The 13,920-nt window shown below is 42.0% G+C and overlaps 1 protein-coding gene across 1 annotated transcript in view; it reads left to right on the forward strand.

Annotated features, from left to right (window-relative positions):
• aldh1a2 (aldehyde dehydrogenase 1 family, member A2) overlaps positions 1–13,920 on the forward strand; it is a 99,032-nt gene that overhangs the window by 1,029 nt on the left and 84,083 nt on the right. The window lies entirely within an intron of this gene.

The raw sequence follows: 13,920 nt of genomic DNA on the forward strand, positions 1-13,920 counted from the left end.
CCCTCCTGGAGACCCACTTTCCCCCTCAACCTGCACCTTTTTTTTCATTTCCCACAACCTTCACTGCATAAGATGTGGCTCTACAATTCTGACAAGGAATCTTTAAAAAGTCCAACAATCGAGTCTCTCTTAAATCTGGAAGTTTCACTGTTGACCTAGTTAAATAAAAAATGTCCCCCCCCCTCCCTCCCTGGGCGCGGGGATATTGAATATATTCCCCCCCCCCCAAAGATATATTAACAGCATCTCAAGAGATTTGCGGCTTCAATCGGATTGGTCCAGGTTTTCGGATTGTTGAAACAATTCTTTATGGATTTGGATTTCCCCCCCTACTTTATTTTACACAGTGGGGGAGGGGGGTTTAACCGTGGTGAGATGGGGGATTTGTTATCGGCACAGATCTATCAGAGCAATATGCTCACTATGTATTCCACAGAGATCATTTCATTGGGCACAAGTGGATCTCCACAGGAAGGAGGGAGATTTATGGCTGTTTAGTGGGTTGGGGATAGAATCGAGCCTCTTTAATGCAGTATCCACTTACCAATTTATTAGAAAGGAAAAACAAACAGCCAAAACGGGGCGAGATTCCATAAGCCGACCCTTTGAATCTCTTTTAAACGAAATTGGTCATGAAAACTGGCTTTCTGGGGCCTTCTGAGATAGGAGGTGGGGCGGGCTGCTGGGCGAGCTGGGATCTGCATTGCGGGAGCCTGGGGGAGAGGGGGGAAAGAGTTAATGCTTCATCTGTGCATTGAGATATCAGGACACTTTCCCACCACTTTACGCCTCCCCTTGTCAGAGGGGCGCGGTGCAAGTGGACGAAATTATAAATATGGACGAAAAGTGGGCGCAGAATAGCGAATTCTATCATTCGTATAAACCAGGCACTCTAGTTAATATTAAAGTACATTTTAAGTAAGACAGACAGAAAGAGGCCGCAGGCCACATTTTGTGGATCTGTAATATGTTTCAAATTGATGCTGATCGCAATCTTGCTTTTCCCAGACTTTACCAAGTTCCCAATATCCCAGTGAGAGAGTTCAGTGCCTGTGAGAGCGGCTGGAATATTCCATTTCATTGTTCAAACCAGTGGAACCTGCATTCAATTGTATCTCAGACTGCCCCAGTCCATGGCAAACTGGAGTGGGCTGGTTAACTTTCCAGTCTGGATTCTTATTTCCAGGAGGGCTTCGATAAAACAGAAATTCTCCCCCCACCCCACAAAATTGAAAAAAAATTATCCAACAGCAATGCATTTGAGTGAGGGGAGAGTAGATCTGTGAGCCGGCAAGGTTCCCTGGCGAACAGTGAGGGTACATTCACACCCCCTGCCGCAGTATAACTACAGCCCGACTCTCCAAGTCACACTCCCACCTGATTTGAGAGGCAATTGATCTCAGACTCTCTGGGGGACATCTAATTTTTCCACCTTGGAGCCACTTTCGGCCTTTTACACCCGATTTGCGGCGCACACGAGTCCATGTGGTGTGAAGCTCAAACTAATCCGCGCCACTGTGAATTATTTACGTGTGACAACGTTTTCACACTTGGGGTTGACTGGGACGTTGAGGACGAATCCAGCGCACGGTCTACCTGCTCCTAATTTACATGTTTCGAGTTTTACCATCTGCTCTTTACAGATTTACATTTCTAACTGTTGCGACGATGGCCCTGTTCAGGTTTATGTATGGAGATTGTCCTGTGAATGTGTGGATATTGTCCTGTGTGTGTTTAGAGACTGACCTGTGTATATGGGAAGACTGTCCTGTGTATGTGTGGGGACTGTCCTGTGTATATGTGAAGACTGTCCTGTGTATGTGGGGGGACTGTCCTGTGTATGTGTGGATATTGTCCTGTGTGTGTTTAGAAACTGACCTGTGTATATGTGAAGACTGTCCTGTGTATATGTGAAGACTGTCCTGTGTATATGTGGAGAGTGCCCCCGCATATGCGTGGAGACTGTCCTGTGTATGTCCGGAAATTGTCCTGTGTATGTGTGGAGATTGCCCCACATATGCGCGGAGACTGTCCTGTGTATGTGAAACCCGACCTGTGTATATGTGAAGACTGTCCTGTGTATGCATGGAACCTGTCCTGTGTATGTGTGAAAACCGACCTGTGTATATGTGAAAACTGCCCTGTGTATGTGGGGGGACTGTCCTGTGTATGTGTGGATATTGTCCTGTGTGTGTTTAGAAACTGACCTGTGTATATGTGAAGACTGTCCTGTGTATATGTGAAGACTGTCGTGTGTATATGTGGAGAGTGCCCCCGCATATGCGCGGAGACTGTCCTGTGTATGTCTGGAAATTGTCCTGTGTATATGTGGAGATTGCCCCACATATGCGTGGAGACTGTCCTGTGTATGTGAAAACCGACCTGTGTATATGTGAAGACTGTCCTGTGTATGCGTGGAACCTGTCCTGTGTATGTGTGAAAACCGACCTGTGTATATGTGAAAACTGCCCTGTGTATGTTTTTTTTATTCATTCACAGGATGTGGGTCCAGCCAGTACTAGTCTAGTGACAATACCACTATGCCAGTGCCTCCCCTTTGTGTGGAGACTGTCCTGTATATGTGTTGAGACTGGCCTGTGCCTATGCAAAGACTGTGCTGTGGATATCATAGAATTTACAGTTCAGAAGGAGGCCTATCGAGTCTGCACCGGCCCTTGAAAAGAGCGCCCTACCCAAGCCCACACCTCCACCCTATCACCATAACCCAGTAACCCCCACCCAAACCGTTTTGGACACTAAGGGCAATTTAGAATGGCCAATCCACCTAACCTGCACATCTTTGGACTGTGGGAGGAAACTGGAGCACCCGGAGGAAACCCACACAGACACGGGAGAGAATGTGCAGACTCCGCACAGAGACAGTGACCCAAGCCGGGAATCGAACCTGGGACCCTGGAGCTGTGAAGCAACTGTGCTAACCACTGTGTTACCGTGCTGCCCCATGTGATATGTGAAGACTGGGCTGTGTATATGTGGAGACTGCCCTATGTGTGCATGGAGGCTGGCCTGTGTATGTGTGGAGAGTGACCTGTGTATGTGCAGAGATTGTCCTGTGTTGTGTGGAGTCTGTCCTGCTCTCTTCTAAGTAGGTCCCAGACAGATAGGAGCTAAGCAGAATGGACAGGGTTCTGCCTAGTTTGAACTCAATCTGAGACTTGTAGCTGCATATGCAATTCTCTTTAGAAAGTCAAGATTAAACAAGCTTCTATCACCTATCCTGACAGTGAATTCCCAATCAAACCAACTCACTCCATAAAATACATTTTCCTCATCTTCCCTCTGTCCTTTTCATTTTGCCAATTTACTTAAATCTATGCCCCTGGTAACCAACTCCCCTGGTAGTAGAAACAATTTCTCATTGTTTTTATTATCAGGTTACTCTTTTTTATTTGCCATGTAGTAGACTAGGACAGCAAAAATAAGTGGTGTTTTGTACAATGAACCCAGCTCTATTATTTTAGATGAACAATTGTTTGTTGGAAGTAAATTGGGTCTCAGGGCTGACAACTTCAGATTACACAATACATTTATCATTTTTAGCTTATTTTACATTTCAAAAGCATTCAAAGTGATGAATGTTCAATTTGAAAAAATGCTAAGTGATTAGATCCAATTTGAATAAATGTGCTCCAAATTCCATTATAGACAGTTTTGGTTTAATTTATTCATTTGAAGGAGAAAAAAACAATGTTACCTAAGTGTATAACATCTTGTTTCTAATCCCACAAAGTGAAATAAATAAAAATTGTATCAATTATTATTACATCAAGCTTAAAGCTGCAGATGATTTATCCTGTATCTGACACGAAAAGGTAGTCAAATGAGATTAACAGTCACGATCTGCGTGGTTATTTTTTTGTCTTTTCTCGCCAATCTCTCTCTAATGGCATTGACTCCTTGATTCTATGGATGGCAGCCACTTTCTGCTATCTCAATCATATAAGCCCTTGTTGAAAGTGTGAGATTTGGTGACAAGTGCTTGGCAGCACTGGGGCATCCGAGCTTGCCCTCATCTCAATTTCACACACATACACCTGCAGCAGAAGTCACTGAATAGTAATTAGCAGTGGGAACCCTGGGAACATGCAGGACAATTTTATTAGCTCAACTCCTGTCCCAGAGTCCAGAGCCGGATTTGACTAACTACTCATTGGATGCCGTCACTGAGCTACTGCGGAAAACATGGGAATGTTTTTTCTCATAAAGTCAGGATAGGGAGAAGTATAGTTTTGGAAATAACCTGTAAAGAAATATATCCAAACAAACCACAAATGACAGGTGAAGCAGCATCAGGTTGAGTAAACCTTGGAAGTATAGGACAGATTAATTGATGGTTTTATTAACCCATAAGATTATGGACGGAATGACATTTGGATTGTGTAGCCCAAAGTACTAAGGTACAGTGACATCTGCATTGAGCAATCCCTGAGACTTTAGGTAGCATAACATTGGGATTGAATAATCCATTAGGAAGCCATTGGATTTATCGTTAATGATTTAGTTAGTTTCCCAGAGTATTGTTTGACGACCTTGCAAATATGTTTATAAATTTGTACAATTTCTCTGCCCCTTTCTTCATAAAACTAAGAAATCATTACCATACTTACATGAAGGGAAAAAAGTGTTTTTATTTGACTTGTCTGTCATAGGGCAGTGACATATTGAGGAGTTGAGATGGGAACATAAATTGCTATAGAACACCTGAGAGTTTTGTGAATGTCATCTCAGCATCAAAATGTACGGCTACCAGGATCCAGGGTCCAGTGTATGGCATTACAAAGGGATTATTCACTACTGTTAATGGTTAATCAATCCACATCAAGTTTGTGCTTGTAACATTTTAAGAAAACTGTTAACCTATTTAAACCAGTGAGTAAAAATACCAAACAGGGAAATCAATGTTTTCTGTTATGTGTTTGCTAGTGAAGCATGGTCGATAGTAACAGAAGGAAAGTTTCCACAAGGAATCAGATGGTTTGACAATTAGCAATGAATTTGACTGATTGATGCAGGGCAATCTCATATAACATATGTACGGTTTATCATAAGAATGACACAACATGAAATACCACTTGTTCTTATTTTGACATTCCCAACTAGTCTGATTCTGCACTTCATGGAAATGTAGCAGAGGTTGTAGATTATCTGGATCTTTACCAGAGGGACATAGAATTGAGTCTAAATTCTATCACATAGTTATGTCTTCCCCTGTAGATTTCATTCTTGACAGGGCTGCCAGCAGCCTAGCCAGGTGCAGCATCCTAGTGCCACAAAGCTCAAAATTGCCATAGCCGGTTTGCCAAATACTTTCTCTGACGGGGAAATCAGTTGTGGAGTAAGCTGCGGTTCTTTCTAGCGGGAGAAGACAATGCAACTAAAAACAGCATGTGTGTTGACACAAACTGGAAAAGAAATCAGATAGGAAATGATTTTAGAAGCAAACATATTTACACCAATTTCCACAATTATGATTTCACATAAAACCGATTAAGCCCCTCAACTTAATTGTTTTTTACTTTAATGAGCTCATTTAAATTCATCAGCTTGTTTCGACTTAATAATAGCTTAAAGGCTGCAATAATTAATACCTGTTTCAGTTCCACCAGCAAGTGCAGTACATTTCAGAATTTAAGTCAGATCCTGGTTAGAGATTACATTTTCGCAGTAAATTGCTTTGGTGGAAATCTGACTCAGAGCGTGTAATGGGCTCACACTTTGAACAAGTACAAATGGGGCCTAATTTCCCCGCATGTTTTCTTTGAGTAAATGTTTCTTTTCTACTTAGACATGAATGTCCCATTAGACAAACAAGGCCTTGATAACTTATTCCCGGGTAAAGACCTTTCCCTTTCTACACAAAGTGGTTGTGTGAGACTGGGGGTCTTTGTAGTTGCCTCTCCCAGCTGCTTGCCTGAGCAGCTCTCAGAGGGAGTGGAAGCAGCGAACCTGGAATAACAACAACATTAGACTTCATTTACCTCTCTAGAGAGTTTAGACCTCGCTAAATGGATTGAATTGATGTGATATTGTACACCAGGCAAGACCAAAGGGTTGCGGTGAATTAACTTTTTCCAGCGCATTTTCATTTAAGCTGCTTTAAAGGATGAGTGGTTATCAGGCTGCATGTGTGGGTTGTAATTAATATCGCTTTCCACACCTCCACACATTGATAGGTATTTGCACTGTCTGCGTGATAAATTTCGCAAATGAAAGCGTTGCTGGTGGTTCTAGGCATTTAGTGATTTTTGTGTCACAAAGTTCAGTCTATTGAGCATAAATCCTGCCTTGTAAACAGCAGGAGCAGTAATGAGCTTTCCTCCACAGTTTAGTATCATTATATCAAATTCATGAAAGGATTCCTGCAGAGGAAGGAGATGGATTCACTGGGCAACAGAAGAAAGGGCCATTTATTCGAGAAAGCTTCAGGTTGCTGTAGTGCTGGGATTTGTTACTTCACACCTTTATCTCATAAGCGCTGACATTTTGTTTGAATCTCTTACCTAGAATGTCATGCCTAGTTTCATGTAAAGGTTAATCACTTTTGAGCTGTCAGGATGTTTTTAACTTTTTTAAACACCGATGAAGTTGATAAAATTCCAGTGCCCCCTTGTATCTGGTACTTAAAGTGATAACATCCAATGATGTTGACATATACCCATCATCACATTTATTTCATTTGTTGTAGTCAGAAAGTCTATTTCAAACAATTCCAATTTGTTTGTGCTGTGCTGGGGGGGTGGGGGGGGGGGGGGGCATTTGTTAATTGTACAATAGTGTACTTGTATCTGGAAAATATATTCTCGGGTAATACACCCAAGAGCTAATTGTTTAGAAAGAGCCAAACTAATTCACATTGCACCTGGACCTGTGCAACACCAATTCAGGAAAGTGTCGAGCACCGGGAAAGGTATAGGGGGAATGGACCGGGAGCCCAGAATGACAAAGAAGTATCTTCACCGCGTTGGCCTACATTATTCATTCCACCGCCGTGCAGGTCAGGGGCTCTGCTATTTGTCTCTGACCCAAGTGATCTGGAGTTCTTCAGATCAAAACTTCAGTCTTGCTGAGCTGAGATCAAACGGGCGAAAGTAGGGATACTGCGGGTGATTCATCATTGACAAGGCGGGTGATTCGGCCAAATGGGGCCATTGCAAATGAAGTTGACATTCCTGCAATCTCCTCTGTTTGATCAGGGGACCATTCTCTTGATAACATTAATTTTCATCCAGCAACAGAACGGCGGAATCTCCTGTAAATACAGATCGGAATACAAATATACATAGAGATACATATAGATAGCAGATTTTTACACACGGGTGTACGAATATGTATGCATATGCTGTGCACATACGAAAATAATATATGCACACAACGTACGGTAACTAAATGTATTTATAGCCTATTAATGGCAGTATGCTAAAGAAAAAATTGGTCTTTAGCAACATGTGACAAACCTGCATCAAAGTGCACCCACTCCCAATTGTATATCTCTAACCATTCTGTTGACTATAAAATATGAGGCAAATTAATGGCCAACGTGTTCTTATTGTGGTGAAGATTTTAACCCGTTTAACGTTACCCGATCAACGCCTGCGTTAAAATAGCGAACGAAGGCACTTTATGTAATTCTGCTAGGCAATCATCCACCTAAATAGCAACAGTTTATTTCGGGGTTTAGAATCGTGCATTAATTGCCCTCTGAGTTCCAGAGTCAGGCCGGTAAAATCTTTCATGGTTCAACGTGGTGTATTTTTCACAGTTAACGGAGGCGAAAATGCTCAGGCAGCTAATTTTTGCACTTTACCAAAAAGCCTAGTAACGCCACGACACGCATGTTTTCTAACACCACAGGGCAATATATCCAACAAAAAAAATAAAACAGGGCAAGCAAGGAGCTCGGATGTCTAGACATATAAAATGCATTTCCAATGATCGGTAGCAAAACGGCAGGTACTTCGGTTCCTCCAAGAATGTTTTAAAATCTGTGCATTGCAAAAAGGTGTTATTTATGGCGCTCTTTTTAGACCAGATTAGGAGGCTTAAGTAAATTAGACATCAAATATGCTGTTAAGAACTGCACGTTCAGTTAATGCTTTATTTAAAGAAGGTAAAACAAATTGTTGGTGGCATTGTCATGGGCCACTAATACGTAAGGCAATGTTGGCATTGAGTCCCACGTTCTGGAATCAGGAAACATTTGGGGCTGAGCAATATCCCTGAGATACATTTCTTCAAGAAGGAAAATAAACACTTTGGTGCCCTATACTCGCTCTGTTGCCATATGTAAATGTCATGACTAATTGAGGGGACAAGGAAAATAGATAGTGCAAACATTTGGTGCAAGTATTTTGTTCCATAACAAAATGTCAAGTTACATTCCTAGTTTCATAACAGATTGATGGCTGATTGTAAAAGATAGTCAGTGTTTTCTCCTCCCATTCTATCAGTGCGAGGCAGCCCTCCCACAAAGCATTCTCACCAAGACACGACTGATTCTACATTCCTAATCCTTGTTGGTCCTGATTAGTGGTAATGAAGCCTCTGCCTACACTGTTTGAACGTTTAATCAGATTGATATAAAATCTCCCTTGAATGACTTTGGAATGCAAAATAGAAGAACCCAAGTACAACTTTGTACTTGAGAATTGGAACAATAAAGCATAATAATGCTCCAAAGAACCAAGGAAACCACAGGCATACAAACCTCTTTAGTGATGTCTATCTATTCTATGTTCCTATGAGGTCCCTCCTCCAAAGTCCAATCACATTGAATCCCATAAACTGCCTTATGCCTTTATAAACATTTTTCATGCCATTAGCCTCTTATATGCTTTAATTACAAACATCAGTTTCAGGATTAATCCTTGTTACAAATGTATATATTGCCACAAGTACTTTATCTTTTCATAGTGAACTTTGGAAACTGGAATGTTTATTTCCAGCCTAGTCTGATTAGGATTAAACAGTAGAATCAGTTTGCATTCTCAATTAAAGGATCCAAAATAGTCTTCTATTGCTGAATAGCCAAATACCAGTTTCAGCTTTATCAGTTAAACCCAACGGAAGTAAAAGTGCTTGCTTATTTCGCCAAACTATTTTAGTGCCCTAACAATGTGTTCCTGCCATTTTCACTGGAATTCACATCCTGACACATACAGTGACCATACCCACAGAGATGCAGTGTCCTCCAGCATGAGCTGTGCTGATGGTTGAAGTTCATTATTCAAATGAACATGATGAAATAATATTTTAACGTCCTTTGACTTCCCATAAAGGCGACTTGATTATATTAATGTTTGGTAAATAAGCACGCGGGAAATAAATTAAAATTTCTAAAACACTATTATTGTGAGATGGGTTAAAAAAAAGGAGGGTTAGAAATGCTGAACAAAGTTTTAAAGTTACAAAGAATGTCGCGTATTTTTAAATAATCCTTGATGTGAGCATTACAAAGAGTTGGCTCCTGTTATTAGCAATGATTGGAAGCATTTTTTAACTTCCTGCTGATGGCTTAAGATACAACTAGTGCCGCTTGCTGCCACAACAAAGAAAAGAGAAAAGAAAAACATCTGCGATTCATTGAAACTATAAAAACTCATCAAGGCTACCTCGTCATTCACAATAGTATTAAAAGATAATATTTTCCAGCAGCTACTATTACCTACTATAACTCATAGGTAAATCACAGCTCTGTCTTTAAAAGTCTTGGTAAAGGAGGAATTACAGAATTTCCACTGATCATTGCATTATAGTTCTGCCACGACCTGCGATGTTATGACTTGGCCAGGAAAACTCACCATCAACATGGTACACCAAAGCATAAACTTTACAGTTTGTCGGACATTGCAACTGCTCCAGATTGTACAAACTGGCTCAGGCGGAAACAGGATCTTCTGGAATCATTCACATCAGGGGAAAGGATTTACTCAGGGTACTACTTGTCACAGCATGGTAAATGCATTCAAAAGTATTTACAATGTTGTTAAACATAGTTACCAAAGCAATTCCTCCCCTTAGGAGGAAAAATAAACATGGCATGTGTTAATAGATACCAGCCATCCAGTAGGCATTATAACACATATATTTAGACTTTCGAAATCCACTTGTTTAAAGTGCTTATTGTAAATCCTTTGGTGCAGGTAAGTGTTCATGAAATGAAAGGGAAACCAGTTAGTTGAGTCGGTAATTAGCTAGGGAAACTAGTGGTCCTTGCACTGGTCCACTTAAACCATACCAGGTTCATCCCCACAATTGTCAAAAGTTGTGCCTGCTATTGACAGGAAAGTGCTGGTGAAATGCAGCCCTCCTGACCTCCTCTGGTCATACTTCCACCTGCAGGCCTTCAGGTGTCCTGACAACCATTTGCACCATGTTAGGGCTCTTGATTCCTCCCAGACTAAACCTTATACCTGCTTCAAGTGGAATAAAGTAGTCCTGCATCCTGCATCCTCATTCAAAGCAGCAAGGAGATTGCACCCCCAGATTGTGGTGTAACATTCTACATCTCATAGGCGCCATAGGCAAAGCACTTGTGGGATATTTGCTAAATAGATAGAGATGGGATGACGCATTATAAGATGTGCAGCCTTTTCTTGTAACCATATTTCATTTAACCTCGGCAGGGTCCTTTTTCATCTGCTGGAGGATCAAGAACAACCAACTATCAGATAAATAAGTTTTCCTGTACCTATAAAGGGATCATATGCTCCTCAAAGATAATGTGCATTAAACCCATTGAATCAATTCTCCTGGTCCAATGACTCTGGAATTCAATGTAGCATACATAGAACAATACAGGACTATGTCTAAGCACCATACAAATTGCAACGTGGCAAGTCTTCAGAAGGCACACAGATTATTTTGATGCTTTAGCGTTATTTACAACGATGAAAGTGATACTGGCCATCGCTTGTGGTGGTGGCAGTTAATGATGGAACACTCGAGAGTTACACATTTACATTCCCTGTGAGTGGCACAAAAGAAAGGTTCGAAATTCCACAGGATACTGAACTCAATGGAAATCATACAGTACGCAGCTAGGTGTGCCAAAATTGAGAGTTTGGAACTGCTCAGCACGTGGGCTAATAATTAGCAAATTATATACTGAGAGGTCAAATGCGGATGCTGCTGTGAAGTGTGAAAGTCTGTAACATCATTGCTTGCTTTACTGTTATATTTAAGATTACGACAGAGAAAGAGCAATTGTGAGATGCATGGTTGAAAGTCCTTGAGCTGGTCTATATGATGCTAGACAGCGATCAATAAAGCAAACAGCATGTTGGGAAATAGCATTAACAACATTTATTAAAGTCCAAGCAGGTTGGGCCAACTCTCTGGATTTAGTGGCCATCAATAATGGGGCAGTTTTACAGTATAAACATTTTATTGCAGCACTGGAAAGGTGGTTCTGACCATGGTGCCAGTTTGATATTGTACAGGAGGTGCGAGGTCAGAGCAGTCTCCCACAGTTTGACTTCACATCAGTTGCAGTGTATCCGTAACCTCTGCAAAACCAATTGTTGGAATGTAAGGGTTAAAAAGAAACCAAACCATTTTACTTTTAAGTTTTTAACATTAGAAAGGTGTTGTTGGCCTCACTGATTAATTTTTGCAACAAGAAATCTCAGGAGAAACTAAAGGGTGCAAAAGAAAACATGTGAGTGTTTTTCCTGATTCGAGACCAGTTTGAATGGACAGTGAGCCGTGTGCTCTTCTGGTTCCTCTGTCGAAATGCGGCATGGAAGCACAGTGGGTAACACTGTTGCTTCACAGCTCCAGGGTCTCAGGTTCGATTCCCGGCTTGGGTCACTGTCTGTGCGGAGTCTGCACATTCTACCTGTGTCTGCGTGGGTGTCCTCCGGGTGCTCCGGTTTCCTCCAACATGTCCCGAGAAGACTTGCTGTTAGGTAATTTGGACATTCTGAATTCTCTCTCCGTGTAGCTGAACAGGCGCCAGAATGTAGCGACTAGGGGCTTTTCACAGTAACTTCATTGAAGTGTTAATGTAAGCCTGCTTGTGACAATAAAGATTATTATTAAAATGCTGTTGAACTGCTCCACCTGGTCCAGCTGCACTATTAGAAATTTGTATTTATAGACTCAAAGAGTTTTACAGCACAGAAGGAGGCCAACCAATGAAGAACTTTCAAACCTAATCCCCCTCTCTAGTTCTTGTAGTTAGCAGTTTGAAATCATTGAAATCTAAACTTAAATCACGTTAATGCAAGTTGAGGCTTTTTTTTTTAAAGAAGGATAATTGCACGCATTAATTACAAGAAGGGTGAAGATAATTGAATTCATCTATTTAGGCTTACAAATGATATTGATGATATGAAGGCAGTAGGTTAACCACTAAAATAGCTTCAAAGAACCAGTTCCCAAATTAGAAAACCGCAAGCTAAACTGTAGCTGAGAGAGAACTCCTGATAACCATTCCCAGTTAAACTGGGTGAGGCCAGTGGGCGTGATAGCCATTTCTCACCCACAGCTCTTTCATCCCTAGTTTATGGTCATATATTCCTCACATAAAAGATCTGGCACAAATAATAATCTAGTTGAAACATCAGGGACTGGATTCTCCGATTTTGAGGCTATGTCCGGAGGACCCGTGGCGTTTTACGTGGGAAAAATTGGCGCTGCCCCAGCAACGATTCTCCTACTGGTGAGGGACTAGCATCCACGCCACGTAAAACATCTGGCCTCCACAAAATAAATGGCCAAAGAATTGGCGGGATCTTGGCCGCGCATGCGCACGGCGGCGAACTGCAGCGGTTGCGCCATACAACATGGCGCCGGCCGTGCGCGTACCTTGACCTGTCAGATAGTGCTCCTGGACACCGACTGGCTACTCCTTGGCCGACCCCAGCCCTCGCCGAAGCCTCCCGGCCAGCAGCATGACTCTCGCCCGACTGTGGCGCCGCTGGACACAGTCCGCAGCTGCCACGCCGGATTCCCGACTGCTGGTGACCACACGTCAACTGCACAGTTGGGAACTCGGCCCATTGGGGGAAGAGCATCGGGGTAGGCCTTCAGGTGATGTTCTGTGGCCGTCCCAATGGCATGCGGTGCGTGCCGCGATGATGCCCTTTTGGAGGGGGCAGAGCATGGATAAACCTGCGTATAACAGGCCCCGATTCGGTTATAAAAATGGATTCCCCGCCCGATCACCAATTATGAAATCGGTGTTGGGAAACGGAGAATCCCGCCCCAGGCATTTTCTGTGTAAAAGTCAAGCTTTCTATGTTCTGTGTTCATTTGCATCAGTCATATTTCTGTTTAAATCTTACCCAAGTACAAATCATGTTCACTGTAAGAATACTTTATCAGCATTTTATTTGTCATGACCACAAATCAGTCCCATAAGATTCTTTGGAAGAATGGAGGAGGTGTAAATGAATCAGCTTATTATTATTTATTTATATTCCCACCTCAATTGTCTGAATGGTTATTGATATTCCTTCCTTTTGGTTCTCTCATGCACAATTCCTCAGCTTAGAAGTTAGGTGGACAGCTTGTTCCCAGGGATTTGTCTGTATAATGAAACATATGCAAAAGAGAGATGGATAGGAGTGAATCGAATATCCAATTGAACAGTGTGATATCTATGGGGAGAAGCTGGTGTAGTGGCAATCTGGGAGCATGGGTTCAAATCCCATCATGAAAGCTGGTGGGATGTCAATTCAGGTAATCAATCTAGAATATAAAACCAGTCTCAGATGGCGACCATGAATCTAGCACTTTAAAAAGAAATGTCCATATGTTTCCCTGATACCCTTTAAGAAAGGAAATCTACTGCCCTTGCCCCGTCTGGCCTTACTATCACTCCAGACTGACAGCAATGTGCTAACTGTGCTCTGAAAGGACAATTAAGGATGGGCAACAAATGCTGGCCTTGCCTGC

This window comes from Scyliorhinus torazame, chromosome 12 (genome assembly GCF_047496885.1).
Source record: "Scyliorhinus torazame isolate Kashiwa2021f chromosome 12, sScyTor2.1, whole genome shotgun sequence".
In the NCBI taxonomy this organism is placed as follows: Eukaryota; Metazoa; Chordata; class Chondrichthyes; order Carcharhiniformes; family Scyliorhinidae; genus Scyliorhinus; species Scyliorhinus torazame.